This window comes from Solanum lycopersicum, chromosome 8, assembly GCF_036512215.1.
Source record: "Solanum lycopersicum chromosome 8, SLM_r2.1".
In the NCBI taxonomy this organism is placed as follows: domain Eukaryota; kingdom Viridiplantae; phylum Streptophyta; class Magnoliopsida; order Solanales; family Solanaceae; genus Solanum; species Solanum lycopersicum.
Window position 1 is genome coordinate 25,616,609 of NC_090807.1, and position 11,861 is coordinate 25,628,469.

The window sequence follows — 11,861 nt, forward strand, 5'->3', positions numbered from 1 at the left end:
TTTCTGAAAATTGACTTATTGATTCTATAGACTTAAATTGTTTTATGGTAGTTATAATTGATGTATATAAGCAGTATGATTAATATAAAATGAGTTTTTACTAATTGGGATAAATCATGTGAGTTTTGTAGCATAAGGAGTTATAGAATTGTTGTCTAGTTTCTTGTTTTGTTGTGAATTTCTTGACAATGTAAAATTGATGTTTTCTTCTTCATTATGTGTTGTATTGTATGGTTATTAGCTTCTAGTTTAACCTCCATTCTTGGAATTGTTCGGAGAGTGTCAAGTGTAATTCGAGGACGAATGTTGTCCATGTAAGGGAGATTGTAAGACCCCGTAAGTGACTTAGGTGAACCAAAGCCTAACAGTTAGTAATGATGTTTGATATACTCAAATTTACTTCTAGAAAAGAAGTATGAGCGGTTGTATCATGTAAAGAAACAACCTATGAGGTTGAAGTCGATCCCACGAAGAAAATGATTTAGACTTAAATTTAACCTACTATTACTTCTATTTAGTCAAGTCCTTTCCGACACAAGAGAAATAAAGATAATGAATCTTGAAAGATGTTAATATACTCAATCCAATGAACATAATTCCCAAATGAGTACGATATTGAGGCTTGAGTCCTCGTGTGTGAACTTGACGGTAAATGTTAATGATATAGTACTTGTTGTTGCTACATGTTGAGTATCATAGTTGATTTTATGATATTACTTGGTATATATTGATTTCTATTTTGAGTTGGCCGATGATATCTACTCAGTACCCGTGTTTTGTACTGACCCCTACTTTTATGTTTTCTTCTTGTTTATTTGTGGAGTGCAGCAAACGTGCCGTCATCTTTGACTCAACAGTAACTCTAGCCAGTCTTCATTACTCCGGATATCAGGGTAAGCTAATGCTTTTATCATGGACTGGATCTTCCTCTTCATGTCTTGATGCCTTGAAGTTTCGGCATGGACTAGCTTTTATGTATTTTTAGCTTCTTAGAAACACATAGATTTAGTAATTTGAAGTAGATGTTCTGTTGATGATGACTTCAAGATTTTGGGAAATAATAGCTATTGAATTGATTTTTATTAATGAGTTTAAGTCTTCCGCATTACTTTATGTTGATATTACATTGAAATGTTAAGGTTTAGATTGGTTGGTTCGCTCACATAGGAGGGTAAGTTTGGGTGCCAGTCGCGGCCCGATTTGGGTCGTGACATATAGGATTAATGGACCGGGCATAAATTAAATCATATTTATATATTAAATCAATTATATTAATTCAAAATATTTATTTGTACTAATATATTCATTAATTTAATATAATCCGAACAACTTTATAAATTTATATTTAATAAATTTTATGTGATTACAAATGCCCCCTTTTTCAAGTCTTGTTGAGATATATCTCTTTCAAAGAATACGCTTGAAGAATATGAAAACTTCAACATGCATACTTTTAGATTTTGAAGACTCAATCTTGAAAGAATTTTATTCATATGGGTTTGCCCTATGGAGTCACAACCATTTGGTGCAAGTTCGAAGTTCTATGAAAGATTTCTCATAGATTTAACTCATGTAAAAGATCAAGTGGGAATATTTGATTTTTTGACACTCATGCAAATGAACTTATAATATAGTTCAAAGTGCCTATATACTGCATTGAAGAGGATCAGGTCACTACGTGTTTCTACTGGACTGAGTTTTTTTTTGTCGTTTGATCTTGTGGGCCAGGAGTGACATACAATTTAGGATTGTACCTTAAAGAGCATTTTAACTTGAAGATTTAGCTCAAATTTAAAGAGATTTATTTTATAAATTTTACAGTCCTGTCTCAAGGAGCATTTTTATTTGAAGATTTAACTGAAATTTGAAAATCTATATGACATACAGTTTAGGCTCGTGTATCATTGAGCATTTTAACTCGATGATTTAACTCAAGCTTGAAGATTTAGGGGATATACATTTTATGCTTCTGTTTCAAATTGCATTACAACTTTAAGAATTAACTCAAACTTGAATATTTTAGAGACATAATATTAAAGATCGTTTTCAAAGAAGTATTTCAACTTGTAGATTTAGCTCAATCTTGATGATTTAAGGAACATACAGCTTAAGGTTGTGTTTCAAGGAGAATTTGAACTTGATGATTTAAGTGACATACTGTTTAAGCTCGTGTTTCAAGGAGAATTTCAACTAGAATATTTAAGTCAAACTTGAAGATTTAAGTGACATACAGTTTAAGCTCATGTTTGAAGGAGAATTTCCAATGGAAGATTTAAGTGACATACAATTTAGACTCATGTTTCAAGGAGCATCTCCACTGGAAGATTTAAGTGTTATGCAATTTAAGCTCGTGTTTCAAGGAACATTTCAACTTTAAGATTTAAGTGGCATACAATTTAAGCACACATTTCAAGGAGCATTATAACTTAAAGATTTAAGCTCATGCGTTAATGAGCGTGCATTGACTCTTCAAAGACATCTTAGGATGTAGACTTTCTCTCACTTTGTAATTCTTTGATATTTTCATCTTAATGAGGTCCATAGGCAGGATATTATTTTTCTTCTCTTAATGTTATTGGGCTATAATCCTTGCAAAATGTAACAAGAACCCCATCTAATAGCTTTGATATGCATTTCACCTTTAGAAATTTCACTATGACGATCTTTGCAATTGAGGCTCAGACTTCTCTAGTGATTGATATAGTCAAGAACTAACTCATCTTTACCATGATGAGCCTTTTTAATTTCCTTCATTAACGCACGTCTCGTGCTATGGAAATGATGAAGGAACTCTTTCTCTAATTGCACCCAACTATCTATAGAATTAAGTTCAAGAGTCGTGTACCAATCAAAGGCATTTTTTCTTAGTGAGTAAAAGAAATCATCAACAAGATAATTATCATATGTCCCAACAACTATGTAATTCCCAATAATGTGTGATATATGTTCTTTTAGATTTCCTTAGCCGTCAAATTGTTGAATCTTAGGAGGCTAATAACTATGATACATTTTCAAGTTATCAATCATTCGTATATATTACTTTGCATTTATGGGAGAAAATTATGATGAAGTCTCAAATTTTTCTTCTTTAGCGTTTATGATAAAGTTCATTAATTGATTTATTTCAATCAAACCTTATCCGAAGATATGAATCTCTTTGATCTTTGTTTGCATTACGAAAGATTCTCCTTCGTGTTGAATTTTAGAAATCTTCAAAGGTGGTGATTGACTTGATCTTATTTCAATCATGCTATCCATTTTATTTGTTATCTTTTAAAATTTAGCATTTTGTTCACGCACACAATTTACCAGGACATCAATTGCTTTAGTAAAGCTTGCAAGTTGTTCTTCTATATTGGAATACATTTTAATATTCTTTGATGCTTGAATTGTTGAAATGAGAAGTAGAGATTTTCTCACTGGTCATGCAAGAATTTGTAGAAAATAAAATTCGCATAGAGAAAAAAATATTCAAGAACGGAATATTATAGCAACAATCGATTTATTTTTTAAAGTTTTGGTGTTACAATCTCTTTGATTCCTCAAAATTTTCCTTTTCAAATAAATTCAAGGTACTTAAAGCTTGATCGTAAACTTGGGGTTTATCTTGATCTTGACTTCAACTTTATCTTGATCTTGACTTTTTAGTTGAATTTAAGGGCTTGGAGATTGATCTTTTTTGGTTGTCTTGATCTTGATTGTTTTTTTGATTGCATTTGATCTTTTATTTGAACTTGGACTTGGACTTGGATTTGATCTTGATCTTGACTTGACCTTTATCTGATCTTCACTTTCTAGTTGAATTCAAGGGCTTTGACTTGATCTTCAGTACCGTGATCTTGATCTATATCGTTCTTGAACTTGATATTGGACTTCAAGTTATCTTAGTATTCACTTTAACATTATCTTGATCTTGACTTTCTATTTGATTTGCAGGGGTTAGAGTTTAATCTTAAGTCTGATGGTCTTAATCGTGATCGTTCATCATTGAATTTTATCTTGTACTTGAACTTGGACATGGACTTGCACGTGATCTTGATCTTGACTTGAACTTGCTCTTGATTTCGACGTTCTAGTTGATTTCAAGGTCTTGGAGCTTGATGTTGAATCTAGTTGGCTTGATCTTGATCTTTCTGAAACTTGCTCATGGACTTGAACTTGGACTTGGACTTGATAATATCTTTACTTGAAGTTTATGATGATCTTCAATTTCTAGTTTAATTCAAGGGTGTCATGACCGGTGATGACCCCCTTCCTATATTCAGCATCGTTATCCTCGGAGAGGACTAAGACTCTCCTCTTCGCATTTTCGTAGGTAAAAAAATTCGGAAATACTAAATGTTTTCTTACATATTCATGTTTACATAGACATATAATTTACTAATCATTTTACATATGGAGTTGACACTACACCATTTTAGGTCTACGGCAACACTAAATCTTGACAACGCTTATAAAGTGTTGCCTAAAATGCTTTTGGGAACACTTTTAAAGTGTAGCCAATGATTTTGACTTTTAGCTACATTAATTTTAGCAACACTTCTAAAGTGTACTCTTTAATGGGATAAACTACGCTTTATAAGTGTTGTTAAATATGATATAATTGACAACACCTATTTATATATATGGCCACACTTCTAAAGTGTTTTATTTTTACGATTGAAAATACAACACATTATAAGTGTGGCCTTAAAATTTTCACTAAAGTATTATATTCCCTCCAAACATTTTATACTCTACCTCCCATTTCTATTTGAAAAAATTATTAATAAAACATTAAAACTCTTTTCCCCAAATTGAAGAACACGGTCTCCATATTTAGTTCCTCATCGGACTTATGTGTCGGAGTTTTGGAGGAAGAAGCAGTCGGATGTTATGAGGTTCTTACAAAGGGTGAGATGCTGGGAGTACCGTCAACTACTTTCTATCGCCCGTGTCACCAGGCCTACAAAACCTGAAAAGGTACGCCGCTTCGGATACAAGGCCAAGAAGGTACATTTGTATTTTGTATAGTAATTTACTCGGTATGTTCTTAATGGTAGGATTCGGATATTGTATCTTTTTTGCAATATTTGTCCATAAAAAGAGTAGTGAGTTTGGGTATCTAATGGAAGTGAAGTTTGAATCATGCTCTCTTTTGATTTGTATTTGTGTTTATTGGCTGCCTATGGGTTAAGTCTGTCTCACTGTTGGGTCTTATATCGTATTTGTGTTATGTTGGAGACATACATCTGTGATTGCTGAGTTTCTTGTGAAGGCTATATTGTTCATCATTTATGTCAATTTCTATATGCAAAAGATAGAAATCCTTATATAGTATACTCTCTTTCTCTTACTCATTCGAGCAATAGTAAGAAATCTTTTCTTCTATCATGTTAAATGCTACATTTTCCATTGTAAGACTAGTTCTGAGTTATGATTAATACTATTTCTTTCTAGGGCTATGAGGTCTACCGTGTTCGTGTGAAACGTAGTGGAAGGAAGAGGCAAGTTTCCAAGGGTATTGTATACGCTAAACCAACCAACTAGGAAGTCACCCTACTGAAAATGCAGTGCAACAAGCGATCTGTTGCCGAGGAGCTTGCTGATAGAAAATTTGGTGGTCTTAGAGTCCTCAACTCATACTGGATTATTTAGGTATGTGCTTTAACATATTACCTATTTCTTCTACTTCCTAGTGCATTTTATGTTCTAACATGCTAAATTGCAAAGCTATTCAAATTTTTAATTGAGACAGAACTGTATTTTATTATCCACTTCCGACTGTTAAACTTGAGATTTTTATCCGTAATATGGTTTCCAAGTTGGTTGAGTTTTTTTTTCAAAATTAGCAAGATAGTTTGACGTTTTTCTAAATTTTTCACATTCCTGGGTTTTCACTGCCTACATACGAATAAACCTCATATTTTTCTCTTTGTTCATCAGGTACAAAACAAAATGCTTCACTTAAGAAGTAGATGTCTTGAAGTTTCATCACATTGAAAGGATTTTGTTGGAATAGAGTTTATCAGGTAGATATTTCTACCTTCAAATGTCTGAATTTATTTTAATTTGGTTTGTGGGTATTTTTTTGTATTGTTGATACGATTTTCTGTTAATTGAAGTGAGTCCAGCTTGTAGTAGATATACAAACATAAGATTCTTTGGCATGGGCATTATTCATTATATAAGAATGAAAATTTCTTTCTTATTAGACCAAGAAACTGGTTCGAGCTAAAATCGTCTATGACAATGTAGGTTTTCATGTAAATCTTATTTGTAGCATACAATTTGGGTTGCTTTGTTTGTATTAATTTATGAAACTCAAGTTTCTTGAATTGGATAGAAAGAATTCTAGGTTGTAGTAGTATTAAACCATCATATAACAAAGCATATCTCCTTTTCACATAGATTTCTTTTTGACCAAAGGAAAATTAGACCAATCAAGGGTCTCTTTTTATGCAACTTTTTGATGAATTTCACATTATTAACAGTTTCTAATTTATCAGGTAAATAAGATCAAAATGTTGCTGTTTTCTTTACCTCAACGGACTTATGTATCCTCTATCTAAAAGGTATTATCAGGTAAATCCAAAAACATTTGTATCCCAATTCTAATTGGTTTAAAAGGTATCCAAATTTATAACTTTGTGTGTCTAAAAGAGATTGTACGTTATGAAGTAGTACTAAAAAGGAATCATGTCTTTGTTTATAACGAAAAGAAGTGATTACAATTTTAATAACGAGACAACTCTCTTGATTATCTTTAATCAAGAGAGTTTTGAATCCTCGTTTTTGTATTCATTGTTATCTTTGAAAGTTAAATGTTCTTGTCAGCACATAAAAACGAACAACAAGTAAAAAAGTTTAACCCAACATAAATGTCGATAGTAAGTAAAAGAATACTTTGACAAAATATTCTTTTTAGTTGATGCAAGTTTTGATATAATCATTGTGATTAACCTTTTAAAAGAAAAGTATTTACTGTGATGACTAGGAAAAACTTTTCCCTGCAAAGAATAACTCTGTTCTTCAGAATTAAGGAATCGTTTGAAAATATTTGTGGTTTCTATATAGTTGTCTTACGTGACATTCCATCTCATGTTTCTCTGTTCATGTTTCCCTATTGGTTTCATGAAAATTAAATAAGACAACTATGTCAACAATATTTTGCAGCGCTAGTTATTAGTGCGGAGCGGCTGAAAGAGTATGTCTTTAACAAAATTTGCAAGGAGCTGCTTAAGGGGCCATTATGTGTTGTCTACATGCATAGTTCTGTCCAGAAGGATAATAACAATCCTGGATTGACCATCTTGAGGTGGATCTATGAAGATCTCTCTTCTGACTGTAAGGACAATCTTTAGGCTGTATACTTTGTGTATCCTGGGCTCCCGTCAAGGATTGTTCTTGGAACTCTAGGCAGAATTTTTTGAGTGGAGGGTAAGTAGTTTCTTCGTTAGTTCAAAATCTGAACATGGTAATTGTAGACCTCACATTTTCCCCTGCATTTTTAGTCGAGATTGCATATATTTTAGTTACATTTTTTACTATCTTTTTGATCAATTTTTTATTAAAACTTACTCTAAGGGCTACCAAATGAACATGTTGAGCTAAAATTATGTTAGTTGAATGAGTTAAATCAACAAATGAGCGTGTGGTAACCCTAGAAGCTCATATGATATTTTGATGGTATTCGATGGTGACTTGATAAGCAATGTGGCATAAACTTTTTCTGCAGCTACTGTTCCTGCTGCTCCAGTCGATGTTCCTACAAGGAAGCAACCTACTCAGCCCATCTTTAGAACCGTACAGGTGAAGAAAATAAGCTTGGTGCGTTGCAATTAGAAATGTATCTTTGAGCTAGTATGCCTATGATTTTTAACTAGTAACTTACTGATTGGTGAAATGTGAGGTCCTGTGTTTGAAAGGTTCCACCAAAAAAATGCAAACATGATTTGATATGAATTGTTGGACTCCTTGCTTCCATTTGCATATAGTGTATCTAGTAGTATTTACATTCATTTGGTTTAGATTACTTGGATGAAAATGCCAATATGGAATTTCTATATATGATCCTTTATGGTTTGTGATCATATTTGTTTTTCTGCAGGCATTATCACAGGTAGCTTACATAAAGAGACGCTCGTACCCATGTCAGAAAAATACTTAAAATGCTTTCACATTTCTCCTTGCTATGGAAACTCATTTTTGTTGTTGTACTCATTATAAATCATATGGATTGAGAACATTTGCAGGCTGCGTGGAACATATTATAGCTACCATAAGCAGGTAACCAATTTACTCTATATAAGTCTGCTTGGTTGCTCTCTCCGCCCTCTTCAAATTCTCTTAACTGAAACTTGATTTATTATCTAAAGAAAATAATAAATTGATTGTTGTAATGTTAGTTGTTCCTTCAGAAAATATATGAGAAATAATCCTCAAGCATAAGGGCTCAACTCAAAGGGCTCATCTGGACTTGTCTCTCTTTAGTTGTTGTTAATATATTTGGTTTAAATTGAGCTAAGGTCTTGCTTCTTTTGTTTCACTATTTTTTTGGCATTGGTATAGAACATTGGCATGGTATGGAATCTACAATCTGCAAATTTGTTGTTAATGTTTTCTGTAATTGCTGGATTTCTTGCCTCTCTATATTGTTGCAATCTGAACTTCTTACCTCTTCTATATAACTGCCAATATCTTATTCGTGTAGGGAAATGTAGGTGATCAAATTTGAAGTGGATGATGAAGAGTTTTTGAACTATTGTAAAAGTTTAAATACATATTTGATTTATTGTGTACACATTTAGAATATTGATGTATAGGTATGGGTATGTACACAACACATACTATCTTTTGGTTGTACATGATATATTTCTCAAAGTTTATTTGTAATATATTGCTTCAATTTAATGATTAATTAGTTCATTTTGTGTTTTAGGTCACTTGTAAGAAAAAATAAGTGTTGCTAATGCACGTCTTCAAAGCGTGCCCTTATACCTATTTGGCTACGCTTTATAAGTGTTGCCAAAGATGGCAACATTTAAAAAGTGTTGCCTAATGTCAAAGGTTACGCTTCTTTTGGGCAGCCCCTAAAAAGTGTTGCTGAATGTCCAAAAGTGTAGCCTTTTATCAAAGGCCACACTTTTTGCTAGTTTAGGCTACACTTACGTGGTGTTGTTGTAGGCCGAAAATGGTGTAGTGTGACTTAGACTCGTTCTATAGGAAGCTAACATAGGCTTTTCGTTTAGAAAATATACATAACATAGAAGAATTTAGTCTATAATACCGTCTCACATTAAACCATCGAAAATGAAGTAGAACATTCGTGCATAGCCCTCAATAAAAATTCATAATTGCCACATATGCAATGATATATTCAAAAATTGAAGTTAAATGAATGCCTTTCGACAATAAGAATAATACTAAGGTATAGTACGTGGCACAGTCCTCGAAACTAGAGGACCTACCAAAACATGGGGAAAGGTCCAAATCTTGTTGCACTCGACCTTGATACCTTAACGACCTGAACATACATATTTCTAGATACACAAAGAATATGGTTTAGTACAACCACTTGTACTAAGTACGGATATATGCATATAAACATTTGAAAGCATGGTAAAGAGGAGAGTTTTGTTCAAGTCATGCTAACTAACTTTTTAGATTCTTAATGCACAAAAAAGAACACATACAAGCGAATGATCACATATAAATCAAGATAAGTTTATATGCAACACAAAACCAACATCATCAATAAAGTCAACACAACATGCATAGTGTAAAGATAAGGTCATATCAACATGAATAGTATCATATAAAGATCATATAACCAAAGCAACTCCAAAATAATGTCACAACAACAAAATATGTACAAGAGATCAGATCATCACATCATACAACACACGTACTTATGTCTTTAGTGTGCCTTCGATGTTTGGATGTGTTTTACTTGTTCATTTTGGATAAAAATTTCATGGACGATATTCAACATGTCATGGTGTATATAAATATTGGAATTGTGTGGGTACGACTTCCAAAGAGACCCGCAAAAGGGTCTATATAAATGACAAAAAGACTATCGAGACATTGCCTTCGTAATGTCAATCACCTGAACCAAATGATGCCCCGTTTATATATAAAACACACATCAATGGTGGAGTCGTCAATGGAAACTTTGCATGGATAATTCATTGACAAAAGACACCCCAAGACCCTATCGAAATAAGCATCATATGATTCGTCGATGGACCTACTGAGCGTCGATTGTGCACGTTAGTATAGGTTGTGTAAAGCTACTTGTGCACTGTTTCATTTAAGGATGAATGGGAAATTCACCCCACGTGCTAACCTGACCCTTCATGGTCTATTTAGTGATTTTTGGGTGTATTTATGGGATCAAAATCGTGATCAACCCATTCCTAAATCATTCTACACAAATCGAACTTTCCCTCAAAAAAAATTCTTTCTAGAAACCTCCATTGTAGGTGAAGATCAAGAACAACTTGCATGTTGGATTCCCATGTAGTCTTCATCATTTTGAAGAGGACATCTTCTATATTAAGGTAAGGTGATCCTTCATCTCTAGTTATCCTTCCATCTAGAGAATTAACCTTAATGTTTGCTGAAGAGATTCCATGATCAAACTTCTCCTTCTTCATTCTAGCCATGTGTTCTTTATAAAAAGGTTTTCAAAGACTTTAACTTGATGAATAGAAGATAATATATTGGTCTCACGCCAATTTCAATACAATTGCATTGTGAACCCTTGCATGTTCTTTATAGCCATGTGTCTCTTCCAAAACTCAATTTAGCCCTTGCATGTGCATTGTAATCGTGCGTTCTTTTTGTTTGAATTGTGATTCTATTACGTTGATTGATCATGTCTACTGTTATTATGCATATTTATGACGAATTGTCGATGAATACTCCATGTGGATAAATGTATGAAGATTTGAATAAAGCTACCTTAGATCTCTTATTTTCAGTCTAACATTCCCTTTCTAATATATTAATGTGGAATTCGATTATGTCATGATGGTTGTAGCTAATGACTTAGGTTAATATCATGGTTGAATTGTGAGTATAAATCATTTATGGAAAAAAATAATGAAGTATGTGTATGAATTGATCTAGGTTCTTCTAGTCTATTGATAGGTAATGTTATGTATCTAATGTGATCTCGATTTTAGGTTAGATGAAGCATGATTCCTTTTGAGTAATGATCTCTTTAGCTACTTCCTAACATATACATTTTTGATAAACATATGATTGATGATAAAGGACTTAGGGAATTGGTAGGATTGCCTATTTCCTCTACTCTCTGTTGAATTGCTAGTTTAGTGCCTTTGTTGGTGTCATAATATTATAGGGATATGAGTATTGTTTTGTTTATGTTAATATATGTTTAGCTACTGCCTTGTACTTGAATTGTTGATGAAATACTTGTATTGATCAAAGTTGATAAAGGGTTGAGAATTGGTAATAATAACTCTTTCGCTCTACTTTTCCATAGTATTGTTATTTGATGAAACGTTGTATGACATTGTGTGGTATTGTCCACTTATAGTGGCAGTGTTTTCTTTGTTGTCCTTATATATGTTTTGACTATGGCCTTGAAGGCAAATTGATTAACATATGAGTGTGTGGTTATGATGATCACATTATGTGAAGCTTATTCCTACTTTCCTATTGTAGTTGTGATCTATGTTTGATCGCTATTGTATAAGCATGTGTATATTGATATTAGGGTAAAGCATAGTTGCTACAATTTATGAGTTATTATTTTTAATAATCCCTTACCTATTTACCCCTATTTGAATGCATGAATAGCAAAAGTTAGGAGTACTATCTTTGTTATGAAGTAGGCTTGTCTATGGTAT

At 32.8% G+C, this 11,861-nt stretch overlaps 1 long non-coding RNA gene across 1 annotated transcript; it reads left to right on the top strand.

Moving 5' to 3' along the window:
- The first annotated feature begins 5,931 nt into the window (after positions 1-5,931).
- Positions 5,932-7,519, top strand: LOC138337645 (uncharacterized). Its single transcript, XR_011211025.1, has 3 exons — positions 5,932-6,011; positions 6,489-6,564; positions 7,156-7,519. It is a non-coding gene; the product is annotated as an uncharacterized lncRNA (long non-coding RNA).
- Positions 7,520-11,861: the final 4,342 nt, after the last annotated feature.